Below are 20,004 nucleotides of genomic sequence, written 5' to 3'. Positions count from 1 at the left end.
TTCGCTGCTAATACAATTTACGTTAGCTACTGATCTAAGTTGGGAAAGGGAAGACATACTGACAAATTTCTCTTAAGGTACCACTGTCAAACTATTCTAACACAATCACAATCCTACAAACTGACCAGCTAATACCCTTTGTTCCCAAATGACCAGCCTATTAGATGCATCATTGTACTCATGAGAGGTTGCATAAGGACAAAGCTAATACTGGAGAAAACCTTTGGGTCATAACCTCAGTCAGTTCCACAGTGAGAACATGCCAAGGATAAAAGAAAAAAAAAAAAAGAAAAATCAACAGAAGTGAACAGAAAATGCATTTCTGTAAATATTTGTAGGCTTCACATAGAACTTAAGAATTATAATATCATTATATAATACTGTGTAAGTGGCATAGGAAATAGCTACTGAAGACAGTCAAAATATTTAATAAAGGATATGTATAAATAGAGACTTCATTAGCCTTTAGAAGCACTAAAGCTAACTCTCACTGCAGCAACTTTTATATGAACTACTTCCCAGTAGCCATAACATTTTCACCCAAACATATTAAAGCTTAGGAGCTCTAGATAGCAAGGGCATTGAAAGAACAATAAAAAGAAGACCTTAAGTGAAAAGTAGATGTCTATATTTCAAGTCAAAGTTCATTCTTGCTGTTTAGTGATATACTTGTGTATTTCTGACCAGCATGAATTGACTCAAATTGACTGAAGTCACTATCACCCTTATCTCAGTTACTTTTGCTAGTTTGTCAGACTCCGTAACGCTTTTTATATTTTTAGAACTTTTATTTAAAGGCAAACTGACTTTGTCTAGACAATATTGCCTTTAACTGAAAAGTTCTGTTGAAATAACATTAGCTGTCGGGGGTGTATCCTTAAATTGGCCTTGTATTCATATATTTGTCTTTGTGGCAGAAGTGAGATAAAGGAAACAAAGATAAAAAAAATTATGTATCAATTAATTCCCAAGATGTTTAAATAGGATATTTTCTTACCTACTACACAGAGCTGAAACAAATAAGCTCAGCTCACGAAGAAGAGCTGCCAAGTGGAAAAAGGTCCCTGCAATTTTCTAAATCAGAAATCTAAGCTGCAGGGCTTGTTTCACTAGCTTGCAGAACTACTAGAACGCTGCAGACTGGCATATTTGAAAGCATTTCTGTGGGATGATTGTATTAATTTAGTCTCATATTTGATATGATTTGAAGGGTTAAGAAGATTGGTGGCTCTGAGAAATCTCTGATAAATACAGTTAATGCCACCAACTGAGCATGGTTTCACTTTCACAGGACTCACTGCTTTGATAGCATAAAAGCTCTGATATTTTCAATGCTGCTGTTTGAGTGGCAGCTTTGAAAAATGTGTACCTACCTCTTCAAGAATTCCAGCACACCTGCACTCAGCCTAAACTGGCCAGGGACAAATTAACGATTGTATTATCATGAAGATATATTCCAACATAATGTACTGCAAAAACTATAGTAACACAGGTGTAGGAATGTCCAAAAAAGGTTCACAAATTTCTGTAGGGTGAAACATGCTGTTTTCAACTCTGCAAATTTATGGGCTGTTCTTATGAAAGCCTTTAAAGCAGAAAACCTATTGCTGTTTTTATCAAAACCTCACTGTTTAAGGAAAACAAACCTAGAATACTTGGGATGGAATATCAGGCACTATCTGATAGTAAGACTAGGTGGTTATATGAAGGAAAATCTTCAGCATACAGAAATCAAGATATTTGCACTCAACATAAAAGAAATAGTTAATTAATTTTGTTGTTTGAAGTCATCAACATCAGATGGTGGAGGCTCTGAACTCTGTAGTTCCCAAACTCTGATGAACACGGGGCACAAGGAAGCACAGAACCATGACAGAGCCTTGACTGCCTCAACTAACTCAAAGGTAAAGGACTTGGATGACGACACAACTTAAAGATCCTCCTGTGCTATACCATACCACACTTTCTCCATGTGATATTTTAAAAAGCCTTACCCAAGACTAACTGTTGCCTAGTTGTCTATTTGAACAAATATGTGATTTTTAATTAGGTTAAATCTCCATTTTCTCCCCCTAATTTCATCTGTATTCTGCAGGGCTACCACTACAGGAAGAAAAACAAAATCAGGACATTCCTGACTTATATAAGTAACTTATACATGGACAAAGGTATCAAACCTTAGATTCGTACTTCAGGACTAGGATTTTCATAATCCCCTCAAAATTTAAAATCCTAATTAAGAATGAAAGCAGTAAGGAGATAAGATCTGATGCCCAAAGGATTCTTGAAAAAAAGGTAAGCAAAAAAAACTGCCACAAAGAAAAATGCAAATATGTATACATAAATAAAGCACAGGGGTTCTTTTAAAAGTACACCCCGGTCAAGAATTTTGCATTTGTAAGCTACACCTATTTCTGTACAAGACACTCAAAGACTCCCCTTACTTTAGTAAGAGTTGGATTAGGTTCTTAATCAGGAGCTCAGGGCCACATTAAAAATACCATTGTGAATTGGTTTAAAAGAAGTACTTTTTATTGTGAAATGTTCCTTTGGATTTATAAAAGAAAATGCTTTGAATTTTTTTCTTCTAAAAGAATAGGCTCCAGACATTTGGAAAGTATCTGCTCTGAGTCACAGGAACAGGAATCTGTGAAGTACCCCCTTATGCAATCAAAGACACTCACCCTTCCAGCGCTGCGTGCAAGTCAGTACATCAGATGCACTATTTTGGGTGTCCCACAGGCACTCCAAGATCAGACATGGTCTTGGCAAACTTAACAAATCATGTCTCAGCCTGACCCACTACTTCAACCTCACGAACCTAGAGCTTCTAAATGTTCCCATGTCACTGAGCAGGGATCTCAGCACGGAGATTCAAACACATCAAAGAGTCCTTTGACTGCTGAGTTATGAGGAGACTCCCTTCTCCTGAGCAAAGGGGCCAGGGAGAAAGAGACAACATATTTGCTGTGTTAGCTTTAGAAGTCGCACACTGTTTGCAGAAGGGGTTATCTTGTGTCCACACTCTCTGATCTAAGCTAATGTTTGTTTACAGAGACTGTTAAGCAGGAGGGCTGGAGAGCAGGAATGTTTCACTGTATTACATGTGGTCTCCTCTATAAAGGGGTCTTTGATATAACCTTTTGGGGGTGTGGGGGGAGAAGTCACCTGTAACAGCCACATCAGGAGATGCCTATTTACAGGAAAAAGTCTAATTCCTTTTGCAGGATCTGAGTGATCATTTGGATGTATATTTTGCTTTCAGTGCTTTCATAGAGAGAAGAAAATAAACCATGAAGAGTATTATAGCTCAGCTCAAGCATTTTTACAGCTGGTAAGCCCAATACCTGAAATCAAATACTCAAAACCATCAACTGGTTTCATGGCTCACAAATTTTTTTTTTTTTCCTCCTTCTCACTAACACTCAACTTAGCCCCAAAAATTCCATACAACACCTATGTTTTCAATGAAAAATGACATTGCACAAGTCTTGAATAAGAAAGTGTTGATGCTTAATTTAAGTACTACTAGCACAAGTGATGACAAAAATTAGAACTCTTTGCAGTATGATTTTAGAGTTTCCATATCTTCAATGTTTTAAATTACTCTTTCCAAAAGTTAAATTATGTTTATCAGTAGCACGGATGCTGTTACGTTGCTTCCTGTTAGATTCGAATGGACAAAACAAATTTCCAAAAATACAGACTGCTGAGGCTGCCTTGGAGAGAACTTTCACACCACTCTCAATTGCATATAAAAATACACATTGGAGTTCCTCAGATACTAATTATTTCATTACTTTTAGCCCATCTGCTTGATACAGGAATTAGAAAAACCTAAACAAGTCAATCTCAATAGCAGCCAGTAAAGGATTCTGGGGCAGATCTCCACTATGCTAACAAATACCCAACGAGAGTTTTGGAGTAGAGAGAAAAATTTGGTAGACCTATGCTACTTTCAGCATCTCCTTATGACCCAGCAAATCTGTGATATCCTCAGCCCATTCAATTTGTCACCTGCAAAAGACAAAGAGGAAATGCTGCTCATCTTAGCAATCCTTTTTGCCCTGAACTACAGCCAGAAACACAGGCCCAGCCATGTGCTGGATGCATTAATATACAATGGAACTCCCCTGCCTATGGCTGCTTATCCTGCAACTGTACAGATGGCATATGACAGCCTCCAAATCTGAGTACCATTTCTACAGGCACTTGTGTTTGAATCAGCTTGAATAAGCTTCAGGCTTATTCATACAACATTAGTCAAGGCCTTTTTTGCCATGCAGTTCTTTTTGTTTGATCACAGTAGCTTAGCATGCACAAGCTCTATTTCTTATAGTATAGTCTATTATGCAAGTGGGGATAAAATTACAGAAAGTGCAGAGTTTCTCAGCACTATTTTAGTGATAGTAGTAGCTGCTAATGACTTTCTGTCTATCTGCATTTTCTATAATTTTTTCTATTTTTTCTATAATTTTTACTGATTGGTTCCTGAAATATTCTAGGTGCATTTTTATTTGGATTTAGATTAAATTGCTCTGTATAACAACAAAAGGTCAGGTCAGAGCATTTAGCATTTATTAATGAAACAAGGGCTCTTTACTTTTAATTCTCTCTGCCTGTGAACACTGGGAAAGCACTCTTACCTTTAAGAAATGGCTCTTAAAAAATTTACCTGAAATACACTGATGCTTTTGTACTATTTCCAGAAGAAGAAATACTCTCCTGTGTTTAAGTGGCAGGGGAAAAAGGGGTTTAAGTGTGATTTTACAATAATTTTAGAAAGAAGTTATTAAAACATTACAACTAATGTGAGGTATTTTGGTAAAATCCTTCTAAAACTAGATCTACCAGGAGCTATTCCATCTAGGGCACCCTGTTTCAAGGCCCAGGCATGCGCCATGCCTGATTTGGGTGCAATGCAGTTGCAAGTCACAGGAAGGTTGAGCCCTCAGCCACGTCCAGGAACACTTAATACTCTCCTCAATCCCCTTATGCCTGAAGCACTGCTTTTGTGAGAGCTCCAGCTCGGATTGCTGCAGACCACTCACTAGAGAGGTGCCTGCCACCAGTTGCAACAAACAGTTGACAAATGTAGAAGCTGCCTCCTCTCTGGAAGGACAGCTGAAGGCCTCAGCAACCGCATCTCTCAGGCCTTCTAAAGAACTGTGATTAAAAAGAAAAAAAAAAAAACATGGACTGAACATGCAAACTTTGTCCTCAGATAATGAAAAGTCATACATGCTACTCAGCTTTTCATCACAACAGGATGGCTTCAGACCTTAACATTTTGGAATAAGAAAAAAAAAAAGGACAACAGGAAGAGGTATTAAGCTGAAAGGAAAGCTTAGCACCAGTTGCCACAAACAAACCAGGAACTGCTACTCCAGTATAAAAACTGAACTGCAAACATAAAAAAAAAAAAAAGAAGAAATGTTAACACTCCTTGTTGCTTCTCAAACCCCATTCTGCATAGTGAACCAGCATTTCTGGTCCTCGTGGGACGATCACTCCTGTAAGATTCAGCACATTGGAATTCTGTAGTATTTCTAAAGACATCAATTACATTAACTGGCCGCGAGCCAATTCCGTTGCTCCTTTTCATCATCTTTGCCAAGGACACCACTAACTTGTAATTGTTCATCAATTTCACACTGCACTCTTGCTGACAAGGAGGAGGGATGAGAATGAGAGAGGCACTCATGGATTTATGGCTTCCCTAGCAGACAACTTAAGACTCTACAAGGCCCAAGGGCTAGGGTGTGTTTGGAGAGGAACATTAAGACCAGCCCTCCTCTGACTTCAGCTACCTGTTACGCACCTTTTCATACTCCCTGTCTTGGAGTAAGACATTCTAGGAACCCTAACATGTACCTTCACCCAAATTCAAGAATTGAAGCCTCAGCCAACATTGGCTGGGTTTAACATTAGGGTTATACAAAGAAAAAAAAAAAAGTCCAAAAAAGCTGCATCACTTCTGCCTTTTGTAAAGGTCAACACTTAATGGTAAACCCAGTTGTAAAATTGCTTTTGATGATTCCCTTGCATGTATGTTTCAGATAGACACTTTTACCAGCTTTCAAGACTCACAAGAGGAAAAAGAACACCCCATGGATACATTAACCATTAGCACCTAACCCTGGTACAAGTAAAATTTCAGCAAACAAGGAAAAAAATCAGGTAAATGTCTAAGTTTGTGCTCTCTGGAAACAATTTATCATCCTTGAACGATGATTTACACGCAAGTTTAGAATGTGGGGTGGAAAGTTCATAGGACACTATCTTCACAGCATGCCTTGTGACCCATGTATTTTTGAAGGAATCCATATCAGACTGAATGAAATATTCTTTATGTATTAATAGTAAACCAATGTTCCCAGTTAACTAGTGTCCTCCTGCCCACTGGGACTCCCCTCCACTTAAATAGGGATCTTCTAAACTAGGGAAATATTTAGCTCTTGTTTTCTCAAATTCAATGTGGAATCCTATATATAGCAATGCTGGAGACCAAAGTGATTTAGACAGATCCAAAACCATAATTCTTAAAGAAAACAAATTTGTTCTCTTAAGAGGAAAGTCATGCTTTCCATCTGTAAGATAAAAAATAAACACATTGGCTGCTTCACAAAAGTAATTCCTGAAAAATCCTCATATGATACCAAAAGGCATTTAATCCTCCCTTGGATACATCCACTTGAGTCACTGATATATTTGATGTTTAGGGAAAAAACAGGATGATATTTAACATGATTCCAGGAAAAATGTGTCTGATGCTGTTGCTTTTTAATATCAATGATCTGTATTTGGTTCCTTCCCATTTTCCAATACCCTTCTCATTATAGATCTAATGACATTCTAAGTACAGGAAGTTTTACAGTGGTAAGCAAACATCACTTTCAGTGTAACGTTTCAAAAAGGGTACATATTTAACAGTTCTGTAATACTTAACCTTTCCCTCTTTTTTAATGTAGTAATATTCTCACCATTTCTCACAAAGCAGCAAAACAGACATCTATTTCCATGACACAAAATGCAGTTCTGAGGTTGGGGTTTCTAAACCTTGAATGATATGGCAACTAAATCAAGTTTTTGCTGGGTCCACACAAGCTTTTGAGCTAGGGATTCTCTCATTACATTTATATTCCTGCAAAGCTTTTACGCATAAGACCTAAAGAACTGTGGGCATCTCTTTGGGGTAAATACATGTGTAATTCTTTCCTTTTTCTGTAGGCCACAAAGAAAAATGTCTATGCCATTTCTTAAGTAATATATTTTTATTCCTCATTTTCTTTCATACTGACTCAGTTTCCATTTTTCTCTTAAAAAGTTTCCATAAGAAAGCATAGACTTAATGATTAGCTCAGCAGTTTAGAAGTTCTCTGCTCATTTGACTCCTGAGTCTGTAAAAATTGGGAAAATACTTCAAGATCACTCTAGGTAATTGTTTTTCTACTGAAAACATCAGGGCTTAGCATAAGCAGACAAATTTTACTTATCCTAGGAGACCAAGATACCCTTCTGCAATTGATTCTGAAATCACCCTAACAAGACATAGGTAAAAAACAGTGAGCAATGAGCTCAAGTATATTTCATATATTTTTCGAAAATATCTGGCCCTTACAACCACTTGGAGAAAAAAAAAAAAAAAAAAAAAAAAAACTTATGCTGCATTGTTGTCAGATTTTTCCCAAAACCTTTGCACAGTTTACTTTTTGAAGTGAAGATTTTAACGGTATTTTTACTGCAAGACGTTATATATATACACACTATACTGCTACTTTTGATTATTTCTTACTCAAAAACAATTAAGTGCTACTTTCTGCATTATTTATTGCAGGTGAATATTAACTTACATCAGTTCTGAGACCAAAGCTAGGTCTGTCTCCTGTGAGACCCAAAATTCATCCCAATACACTTAAGTAACTGAAATACCAATGGCACCAATTTTGCCTATCATAACTACAAACTGAGTTGAAAAATACAAGTTATACGACATAAGTAGCCCTGCAGATTTGTGTTTTCTAGGCTACAGTCTTGCAAACAAACATGTAAGGAAGGTGTTTTGTGCCACAACTTCTTCTCAACAAATTGTCTTAAAGTCATCAATACATGTTGTGGGTGAACATTTCCAGAGAGAATACAAGAACCAGAGGTTCAAATTTGCATGTTAGTGCTTTCTCAATCTTTGCCATAGCAAATCTGGGGGTATGTTGAGCCCCACATAGATTTAAGAACAAAACATTTTCATGTTACAATGTGAATTATCTACCACTTCACTTAGAGGTGAGGTTTTTGTTTGTTTTGTTGTTTTTTAAACACTGCAAGACCTACCTTTAGAGAGACAGAATAAAAAAGTGCCTTGAATTCCCTAAGCAAACTCTACAGAAACAACTAATGACAAGTGTAATGAAAAGTGTAGCTGTGACTGATGCTATAGAATGATTATGAGAAATGTTCAAATATTTTGAGAAGTTGAAGATAACTTTAAATGAAGACAGCCACGTGAACCATTATTTGCATTCAAAAGCAACTGGGGGGAAGAGATTTTTTGACAAGAGGCCAAGTCAGAAATAGTTCTCATTTCTGAGAGTGATTTAAAGCAAGTGAATGGAGAATACTGTAAAGTTGTAATGTGAATAATTAAAACATGACTTGAAGGAGAAGGTAGACAGCAACAAATATACAGATCACCATCTGTAAGCAGCATCAAAAAGAACAGATGCTTTCCTAAGTTTATAGCAGTTACCAGAAAAGAATGAATGTATTCAGAAACCACTGCATACAAATTCAAGGAAAAAAAAAAAAACCACATTCAAACCTGCATTATTCATACTCTCCTTGTTGAGCTGAACAGTCACCAAGGATTGAAAAAAAATCACCAGGAGTAAAGTATTTCAAAGAGTTTTCACTGAAAACAAGCAGGTAGTTATCAGAATTTTCTAGACCTCAAAAACTAGAACTCAACAAGTCCAGAATTTATAGAACACTAGAAAAGATTTGGTTTGGGATTGTATTGCCATCACCAGTGATGAAAGAAAAACCTTTCTCACAGTGTTTCACCTTTCTCAGTGCTTCAGCTGTTAGTCACATTCATTTGCTTTAAAGAAAAAAAGAAAAAAAGAAAGAAAATTTAAAGAAAAAAGCCTGCAAAAAAAGCCTTTAAAAAAAGTTCTCTTCAGGAAGTGAGAGACTGAAGGAAGGATTCAGAAGTTTATCTAGTTATTTCTAGATGTTTAATGTCCATTATATTTTCTAGATTTTATTTTCTAGATTTGAAATAATTTCCATACAAATCTGTCTGAATTCTCTGCAAAAGTTGAATTCTTTCCTGTTGAATACTTCATTCAGTACAGGGCATTCCTGGAAAGAAGGAAACTGGAGTAAAGCAAAAAAATGTTTAGGTCTCTTTAGATCAAGAGACTAGACTAAGATGGAAAGGAAAATCTGAGCTGCTCTTTAACTTTCCCAAGCCAATTTGTTCATAATACTTTGTACTTAATAGCAATTTATACAACCTCGGTAGAATATCTTTTTCCTTACCCAAATTCACAACTGATACAGGTAGCTACACCGAAGTTATTCTCTTATTATGAATATTACATGCTTAGGATTCTGTGTCTCAAGGAGGGGCCAGATGTCTGTGATCAGGTTTTTTTTTTCAGGTTCTTGTTTAACTCAAAGTGTGGCACTACATGTTCTGAAGTTGTGATTTACTTACTTTCAAAATCCAGATTAAACACAACCTGATCATGCTAAAATCAGAAGTGAAAAATAAAAGTCCTAACTAGTTTATAAATTCAGTGCGTGTATTTTGTCAGGAATATCAAAGACTGGGTGAATTAAACTTTGGTCTCCTTTTTCACTACTATTATCTTTCTTAGTACTTTGTTAACACTGTTTTAGTCACTTTACCAAGATGCTCAGTAATAGGTTCTCCAGAAGGAGAACTGAAGACTCAGAGGCCTTCGTACAAGTCACAGGAGCCCAGTGCTGCTATAGCACCAAGGGTCCCCTCATTCAGCAAGCGAATTGCAAGTCTCTTTCTCCAGCATGTAGACTACAGGGGTATGACTATGACTCACTTTGCTTCTTGGACACTTCTTTTTCCCTTACAGTATCCGAACCAAATTTCTTGTATTTTACCCAGGTAACAAGGGTGAATGCTCTCCACACAATCTAGAAGACAGCAACAAGAGTTTCTCAGAAGTGTCCTTTTAGGTTGGAGAACAGCCAGGAATTGCTTTTCTTGCAGTTGTCTGATTCATGCTGTAACATTAAAATGTAGTTAAAACACAAGTGCTACTAAACCTCCTAACAAAACGTTACCATGGTTAAAAAGCAGGAAAAGCACTTTTTCCACAAATCTATGTTTTACAGGCAGCAAATCAAGCCTCCATAGGCTATACACTATATCAAGTCACTTCTACCCTCCTATTGAGCAAGGTTCTTTTCAGTGCTGGTGCAATCGTAAAGAAAGGCCATCCTTAAATGGAAGAAGTCTATGTTCTTGTTAGTAAAGTTGGTCAAAAATCCCAGCTTCATATTCTAGACTGTGGTGCTTGATGAGTCCAGCTATATAACTTCAAACTAAATCCAAAAGTTTGTTCTCAGCTACTCAGTTTGAAGTTAACTTCTCTCCCAGTCCAAAAGAAGAAACGGAGCAATGTAAGGAACATGTCCAGAATCTTCAAGCCAGCATTCATGGACATGTAAGGTACATATCTGGGGATCCCAAATGAAAAGCCTTTCCATATCTTCATTGTGCAGTATTTGTTTAAAATACATTAGTTCAATCTGTAACACATAGATGGTTCAGAAGGGAGTATCCATATTACTATTTGATCATGTTGATAGCTGCTTGGAGTAGCTTAAACCAATCTCAAAGAAAGTTTTTTCAGTTTTTGTTCCGAGTACAGAATGTACAGGGTAGATCAAGTTCTGATGTGTCATCCACCCTCCACACAACCCTTAGCCAAAAATAGAGAATGGCTTCTAAAGTCACAAGGTTTATGAATGACAACTTCACTGAAAAATGCATGTCCTTTTAAGTTACAGAAAAATTATAACTAAAATACAGTATATTAGATCAAGTCAAGCAAGTTCATAGCGTCAGCAAAATTCTCAATTGTTTGCTTATATATAATAATTATAATCTAGCTTATTCCAGGCCAAGTCTCTCATGAAACCTGAGTTTGCACTATTTTATTATGTATACTTTATATGAATAAGGTATACCTCTTCTGCTCCCAATCTTTTCCAGTTTTTATATCTTTGAAGTCTTCTCAACAAAGGCGAAAAGTTTACTGCTGTAGTATATTTAAGCCTCCCAACAACAGGTAACACAAACAAATTAGAAGAGATTTCCAAGCCCGCTCACTTGCTAGACAAAGCTTTTGTGTGATGAAGGACCATTCACAGGAACAAGGCTTCACCCAGCATTATGTAAGACAGTCACAGGAGTTACAATGAAATTCCTCACTACGTGTCCCTGGAGTTAATCTTCTGCATTCACTAGAGTTCTGGTAAGCTCCACATCATATTACATAGCGCTGCCTAAATCATGAAAACTCTGAACAGAGCAAGAAGTGTCACTGCTAAATTTTGGATCTCAGAATGACAGTGGGTTCATGCCAGAGAATGAGACATTTGCAGAGACAACCAGGGCACCAAGAGAAAAAAATACGACAGCTAACTTTTTTTCTCCCTAACCCAGATTTCTCCATATTTCAGTCATTAGGGCCTCACAGTCCTTTCCAGTGTAGAGTGTTGACTTGGAAAAATGAAGCATTGCAAAAGCAGAAAAACAGAAAGGAGCTGGATGCAGATGTAGACACCATGAAAGGCGAAGATGACGGGTGTGGGGAAATGCAATGTAATGACATCTTTAGAGCTGACCATTTGACTTCCTACTGAAGGTAACTCCAGGCCTTAGAGGAATCTTATTAGAGCATAAAGTGACTTGAGCCGGGGTGGACTTGCTGCCTTCTACTTCCAGCAGGATCAGAAAGATGGTCTGAGATCACAGTTAGGTTTTACTATATGCCATTGCATCTGTGATCCACATGAAGAAACTCATTAAAGGCTTATTCACAGGCTGATCAAGTTGAGCCATTAATCAATTCCCATGAAAAGCTTTCACGTTACTGCTGGCCAGTTCAGAATGTGAGACATTTGCAATATCTATCTGTAAGTCCATGCCCAGGCCGTTGAAAAATGAGATGCAAGGGACAGACAACTTGCATGCATCCTGCAGAGTGAGTAAAAGGACAAGCAAAATCTTTCTGAACTACCCTAAAACCATTTTTGACAATGGGAGAATCCAAAAGCCAGTATAGCAATTTATTGTCGTGTACATTCTTAGAAGAGATCAAGGTCTATAAACCAAGTATCAGACATATGATCTCACACCCAGCCCACCTCCCAGTACATTCACCATAGAGTGGAAGAGAGTGCAGCTGCTCATACTTAAGAATATCAGCATGCGTGAGACAATTTGTTGGCCAAAAACAAGTGATGAAACAGGAATAACCTAGACAGCCATTAAATCAAAAAAAAAGTTTTAAATTAACAAAAGGAATAATTTATGCCCTGCATAGGGAAAGAGGAAGAAATATAATTTAACAAAAACGGGGACCTAGAAAAACTGGTTATCCAGAGAGGTTGCATCATTTTCAAAGCCTCCAAGGCTACAGACAAGAATGGATGAAGCTCTGAGAAACTTTGTTACTGACCCCATAGTTGACCCTACTTTGAACAGAAGGTTGGAATGGCGACCACATTAGGTCCTTTTTGACCCAAATTTTCTTGTACATCTTTATAAAACAGGCCTGCCCTATTACCCATTTTTAATCTGTGTATGATTAAAATTAAACATTGAACATTTATATGCAACACATCTACCATATTATTAGAACCAAATTCTAAGGTTCTTTGGTTCTTCTATAGAAGAAAATTCTACTCATATAAACAACTAAAAATATTAGGTACTATGTTATTCAAATATATATATTACTGTTACATTTTTAAGTCACCTAGCCTCCCAAAGTAAACATTTTATGAGGACTATCTTTTGACATCTTTTTTTAATCTATATAATGGCTACCTCCTATATTGCTACTCAGTCTAGGTTGAAATACCGCCTCTTATTTATACTCCAAGAGTAAAACTCCTTTCCATGACTAAAGGAAAAAACAGTCTCCACAGTGGAAATTCCCCACCACCTCCAGCATTTACTGTTTCTCCCAAGCTATACCCCCCAGCTTTCTCACTCCTCTGTAATTTGTCTGTCAAAATGCTGCTGAGCACAAATTTGGAACACAGGCTACAAGAAATTTTTTGCAGCAAGGGGAATTTGCCTTTTGACTTATGACAGAAGCTGTTTTTGGATACTAACATAGAAAAAGTGAAATAAGTTAGCGAAGCAGAACAGGAGACTTCTCTCTCATTAGCTTCCCTTTGCATGGAAATATTCCATCCCGGATCTCTTCTGAATAAATAAATTAATTAGTAAGATAATTACCCCCCAGCAACAAGTAATTAGAAAGTAGCAGGACAAACAGACAATGGTCAAAGCTTCAACTTTTGATCGGGGATTCAGAACTCTCCTTAAGACAAAAGAGGAGAAAGGACAAAGGACCTTCTGGCCCACTTGCCTGACTCCCATGCTGGACTGTGGCTTCCTTCAGTGCATTTCCTAACATTGTCCTTCATGCAGAACTGCTTTGTTTGACCCTCTTTAGAGAGATTGATATGAAAGACATACAACTGACTTGTGATCAAGGTCCAGACTCCAATCTCACTATCAAAAAAAAAAAAAAAAAAAAAACAGAAAAGGGTTGCTGGTTAAGATCCATGTCTCTAAATATAAGTGAGACGTGGGCAGATTAAATTCCTTTTGCGGAGTGGGATGCAGACAAGAAACCACAAGTTTAAAAATAAGTCTGAATTTGATAGGAAGATTAATTGACCAGCTCCTGGAAAGAAAGCTAAAAAAAGCTTTGGATTTTCCTTCTCTCTTTACTTTTATTTCAGATCTACTCTCAGGGCTTCTTTTCCCTGAAATTCCAAAAAAAAAAAAAAAAAAGTAAACATCCAGATGATACAAAACATTTTAAACTGCTAGATACTATGCATGCCATACAACTTAACTGTGCAATGAACAGACAGGGCAGAGGGCCTATCAACTCCATTACACTAACCTTTGCTGTTCCATGTTGACTGTCGGGGTATAACATGCTATGAAATATATGCAAGAAAAGTAACAGTCTATATGAAGGAAGAACACCGGTTAAGGCCTCAGTCAGGCTGTACTGATTTACAGTTCTGGAAAACTTGGCCAATGGTCTTCAGTTCTAAAGTTGCTGTAGGATCTGCCAAAAATCGCACCTACCTTACAAAATACAAAGAATATTTGATCCTGAAACCAGTCATAACCTGTCTGCTCCAATCACAGGTGAGTACAGTTGGGCTTTTAATGCATGGCCTGCAATGAATCAATTAACATCCATGCCATGTATAATTTGTAGAATAGGAATGGTGGCAGACATCCACCAGGTATGGATTGCTGTGAAGCAATCTCAGATCTGAATCACTAAGGAAAGTTAGAAGACTACTGAAATACTGAGATCCACCAGAGCAGGCTGCTGCTGTAACTCAGAAATGCGTAAGTCCCTTTTAGATCAGTTAGTTGAGCAGCACTGTTTGTAGCTCTCAGGCACACCAGAAACTCAATACATAGTGTACAAAGCAAGTACTGAATAAAAGAAGCCATGGCTCATTTAATCGATGAATGCTCTAACAACTGATGTAACATAACCTTACACAAAACCGTTTCCTTTTGTCTTCTCGTACATGAAGACTTATAATTAATGTTATTACTTTCCCAGTTGGTGAGTTATGGTAGAGACAGAGATAGTTAGAGAAGACTGTTCCATGGATTAAGATGGCGTAGCATCACCAGTGAAGTTCGGAAGAAGATACAAATTATCATAACTGTCCATCTTTAGTCACAAGCACAACACTTAAACTATTTAAACTGGACAATGTTTTTAGACTGGAATCATCTTCATTTGACAGTACTGGTACTCTGTTTACCTGGAAGAGTCCCCATATCTTCTGAAAAGATACTACTCAACATTAATATTCATCTACATGTATATTAACATTTTCCGCAAAATGCTTGCTTTTATTGGAAAGTAAGATGACCAAATCTGAAAGACCTATTCACAGATGTTTAATTCCTTTCAAAGCAAGGAGATAATTACGTAACTAAAGGAAATAACAAATAGTCTGCCATATATCATTTTAATAGTTTTATTAAAAGGCTTTTATCCCCAATGCAATCAGGGAGATTGCATTTTCATCCAAAAAGGGAAAAAACTTGGGGACAACATAAGAACAGAGACTTACAAGTAAGGGAGCAGGCTTGCTGTTTGTTATCTGAGAAACTAAAAGTTTATAAAACAGTAGAAAAAAATCATGCCAGTTGCGATGATTGCCTTCAACTGTGTCTTGTGATGGTACTACATTTGTATGAAATTTTCGTCTTATTAAAACTAAGTCACAGAAGAAATGACAGACATCTACTTCTGGCTGCCATCATACTGCACCACCAGCACATTCAGTATTGCATATATGCGCCATATGCCAGATGGTAGTTCGGAGAAGACTTCACATCTCCATGGTCTGGAAATCAAAAACAACTATTGGACACTTGCTACCATGGAATTTGGAGAATCAAACACTCTTGGTCACATCAAAATCTTCTCTTATGTCTGCATTTAGATCAGACTGCCAAGAGGTTAAAGGGAAACAGCAATAGGCCTATTTTTTCTTTTTCTTATAATTCAGAACATACAGCAAAGGAACACTGGTGTAAGAGTGTGAATACCTATACTGTCATTCAAGCAAAATTTGCACCTCATTTGTTTATACACAACCATCATGAATGCAAACAAGCACTAAATCAGACTGGGCTGCTCACTGACAGCAAGTTACTGGAGCTTATGACTGAATTTAAAGAGAGAGAGTTGTTCCCTCCAAATACAAAACATAGTACAACACAGAAGGTACCTTCCTCAGGTATCTGAATCTTCTCTTCCTGTTTCATGCTTTTTAAACAGGAATTTCACAAAACTCATAGACTTATACAAAAAAATGGACAACAACAGTTGCCTACCCAGACCAACAATTTTAACAATTGGAAAAGGCCACTTAGAGTATGCAACATACATCCCACAAGTAAATGTGGTTTTAATAATAATCCTGGCAAAATGAAGATTTCTCCTTTACACCACAAAATGTGAAACACTTCAAATAAAGGCAACCCAGGCATGTTGACGCCAAAGCAAATAGGACTTCATTACTCTTTTGAAGAGACTGGACACAAGAACAGCATTCACTTTTACTCAACGCTCTTAACACACAAGAACAAAACTCACAGAAAAAGAAAGGAGTGAAGGAGAAATAAGATCTAAGTTCTAAAATTCTCTAGTACTGTAAAGCTTTCCCATAAGAGCAACAAATAATTTGTAACGGGACATGAGATAGCATCTAACATTCTCCTATGGTGAGAGCACGTGCAAGCCATCTTTTAGACATTTGGTCCACTCATCCTGCTTTGTCATTCTTTCTAGGCTCTCTTGGCCTCCCCACTGCCTCTGTCGGACAGATGCGGCTGAGCTCCACGCCGTGTGCATGCCAGATTCCTCCAGCCGCCCCAAACCACAATGAGGGAGGGACTGAAACTTCTCCAGAGCGTGCGCTAAGGCACTACTCCTCTGATGACCTTCCTTAATTAGTTGCTCCTGGAATTTTTTATTTTTTTTTTTAAACAAGCCAGTGGAATCAATGTTGTTCACGTATCTGGATTAAAGAACACTTCACTTCTGGGAAATAGAAGTTTTACGCTCTGGTTAGGCAAGAAAAAAAGGATGAGTTGGATATTGGAGAGAACTTGGGCAATTAATCACAGCCTCAGTTTACTACAGGTCACAGAATATTCAGTGATTTTAACAAACCTCCCCTCACTCTAGCCTTCCTAAGCAAAGGCTGTTTTTTTCCTATGTGATAAAAACATATTTTCCAATACACTGAGGTTCTTGTAAGAATTTAGGCATTTTCTATACCTTCAGAAGTTCTTTTAGTAAATCATACAGGCAGAAAATCAGTCAATACAATAAGACTGAACATGTTCCAACCCAGAGGCAAGAATAGCCATTCAAAAGCACAAGTCACTTCAGACATCATCGCAACCATCTGAAATGTTGGCACAGTTAGTGGAGGAAGAAGTCACCAGACACCAAGCTGCATGCTGTAAATCAGCAAGTGAGGTAGTTCAGAGAAGGGAACTGAACACAGGGTCTGTTACAGCATGAACCTCTTTAGTTGGAGTAGCAGGCATATAGACTTAGATGGCTACTGACCAATTCAGACATTTCTGATAGGCATATTGCCATACAAGCTGGGAACTGTGCCTTCAAAGAGTCTCTTAAAGACTTTTCTCACATGGGAAGGTGATAATCCTGGAGTCTTGTGTACACTGCTAGCATGAAAATAACTAGTAAGGGCTACAAAGAGATTTTGACTTCGCACTAAGCAGTTCTGGAGCAAGAAGGCAATATAAGAAAAGGTATAGCTCTGAAGCATTAGTGTGAAATGGACTCTGATGAACAAAAAGAAGCAAAGCCTTCAAAAATAAATTTGTTATTTACAATCACATTTTTATAATGTGGTCATTCACAGGTGAAGTCCAGGTCCTAAAGATAATGAATGGGAAGTATTCTTTCCACGGCCACACCATTCAGTTACAAGGAGTTCATCAATGATTATTCATGCATAAGGAATCCCAAATATACATTTATACATAACGTGGATAAGTCATGGCATGATGCATTCAACACAGCTGAGTCAACATATTCAACAGCTTAAACTATGCATTGGGAAAGTTCTTGTTCGTTAATGACTAACAGTAATCAGTCATAATAAGCAGAACTGGGAGGGGAGGAAGGATGACACTCCACTGCCTTGTCTATTTTTTTAGAACAAAGGTTTTCTGAGGTCACACAGTCTACACGACATTATTTTAGCCCCAGGTAAAGGATTTCTTGATTTATTTTTTTTAAATCATAGCTATAATAATCCACACCCAAGAATTCAGAAAGTCTTGCTCTCATACCTATCACTTAAAAAGAATATCCTACTAACTGCAAACAGAAAGACCTAAATCATCACAGCATCATGGTACTATTAAGTAATATTTTAATAAACCACCATGAACCTTTCCATGGAACAGCTCCACAGAAGCAAAATTGCACACAGACAAAGATACCTGGTGGACAACTTGGTAGATTTTATTCATCGTGTTAATTTCCCCAAATACATAAGTTGTAATAATTATTTACTGGAGAACGAAGGATATACTTTGAAGACTCTAATTTTTGGTAGAAATGTAGCTCTTCACATCCTAATCATAAATCAAGCAATACGTTTTGTTCAAATACAGGTTGATATGGAAAAAGACATTTTGAGACAATGCAGAAATATAAGTAGTAATAAGTAAGGTAAGTAACAAGCAATAATAGTAAGTTGAAAGTTTTACTTGTTAAGACCATGCAACATCTTGAGCTGTTCCACATGTGTACACTTAAGTTCTTTGAAGCCTTGTTCAATTCTACAAACTGAATTATACTTCAGCAGTTTGGTAAGATTTCTGTTTCAAGAGGACTGTTTTCAGTCCAAGCTGCATTGCAAAATATCCAGTCAAACCATTAAATGATGTGTCTGTGCTACCCAGAGAAGAATCACACTGTTTAACCAGTGGTATTAGTAACATACAATGTTAAATTTTCAGCTGATTGTCAGAAAAGCAATTAAGGCTGTGTTTGACTTATCATGCCTAAATAATATTAAATGACTACAAATGAACTTGTTTATACTACTAACCAAAGTGATTCAAACAGGACCGGGCACTAGCTGAAGAACCATTTGAATCACAGGTGCTTTGCTGAATCAGACTTTAATGCAGAATAGCAAAAATCCAAGTAATCACTGCAATGGTTTCTCAGCCCTAAGACATAGTTAGATGGATAATTATCCATCTAACTGCTGCTAAATCTTGTTCCTAAGCACCACATCCACACATCTCTTTAATACCTCCAGGCGTGGAGACGATACTGCTGCCCTGAGCAGTTCATTCCACTGCTTGACCACCCTCTCCTTGAAAAAATTCTTCTCGATATCCAATGTAAACCTCCCCTGGCACAACCTGAGGTTGTTTCCTTGCATCCTATCACTTGTCACCTAAGAGACTGACATCCACCTTGCTACAGCTTCCTTTAAGGTAGGTATAGAGACAGATGAGGTCTCCACTCAGCCTCCTCTTCTCCAGAAGAAATAGCCCCACTTCCCTCAGTCACTCCTCATAACTCTTGTTTTCTGCTCCCTTCACCACCTTCACTGCTCTTCTCTGCACACACTTAAGCAACTCATTATCTTTCTTGCAGCAATGGACCCAAAACCAAAGGCAATATTCAAGGTGCAGTCCCACCAGTGCACATAGCAAAGAAAAATCACTTCCCCAGTCCTGCTGGCCACACTACTTCTGATGCAGGCCAGGATGCCATTGGCCTTCCTGATCACCTGGGTACACTGCTGGCTCCTGTTCAGCTGCCTGCTGACCAGCACCCCAGCTGAGCAGCTTTCCAGCCACTATTGCCCAAGCCTGTACCACTGCATATAATGGGTTGTTATAACCCAAGTGACAGCTATTGCTCCTAGCAGGCTCATACCCTTGCCATCTGCTTACTTTGCCTATGCCCAAAACAGCATTCAGTGAAAATTTCTCTAATATGAAACCTACTGGGAGTTTGTGGTTATACCAGGCATTTCACTGCTCTAGCATTCATGCAGATATACCAGTTGAGGTAAGCAGAGAGCAAGAAGATCTAAGCAAAGCAAAGGGATTCCTGTTGCCATCTCATTCCATTTGATCCAGACACAACACTA

The 20,004-nt window shown here is 37.7% G+C and overlaps 2 long non-coding RNA genes across 11 annotated transcripts in view; one reads left to right on the top strand and one right to left on the bottom strand.

The window, feature by feature from the left end:
- The window catches only part of LOC106016894 (uncharacterized), a 313,059-nt gene that overhangs the window by 249,245 nt on the left and 43,810 nt on the right, over positions 1 to 20,004 (bottom strand). Inside the window, exon 1 of one of the 6 annotated variants that reach the window (XR_011809728.1) lies at positions 2,685 to 3,240. The exons of the other annotated variants lie outside the window; for them this stretch is intronic. This is a non-coding gene — a long non-coding RNA (uncharacterized lncRNA). Of the gene's footprint in view, positions 1 to 2,684; positions 3,241 to 20,004 lie in introns of those variants that run through there. 6 annotated transcript variants of the gene reach the window in all.
- The window catches only part of LOC106016901 (uncharacterized), a 53,413-nt gene that overhangs the window by 8,371 nt on the left and 25,038 nt on the right, over positions 1 to 20,004 (top strand). For 4 of the 5 annotated variants that reach the window (XR_011809725.1, XR_011809722.1, XR_011809721.1 and 1 more), the window contains exons 2-3: positions 6,060 to 6,180; positions 16,635 to 18,560. This is a non-coding gene — a long non-coding RNA (uncharacterized lncRNA). Of the gene's footprint in view, positions 1 to 6,059; positions 6,181 to 16,634; positions 18,925 to 20,004 lie in introns of those variants that run through there. The other variant, XR_001189941.5, reaches the window with a different exon arrangement.

Source organism: Anas platyrhynchos, chromosome 5 (genome assembly GCF_047663525.1).
Source record: "Anas platyrhynchos isolate ZD024472 breed Pekin duck chromosome 5, IASCAAS_PekinDuck_T2T, whole genome shotgun sequence".
Classification (NCBI taxonomy): Eukaryota; Metazoa; Chordata; class Aves; order Anseriformes; family Anatidae; genus Anas; species Anas platyrhynchos.
Note: the sequence above shows the minus strand (reverse complement) of the source record. Positions and strands in the feature narration are given on the sequence as shown.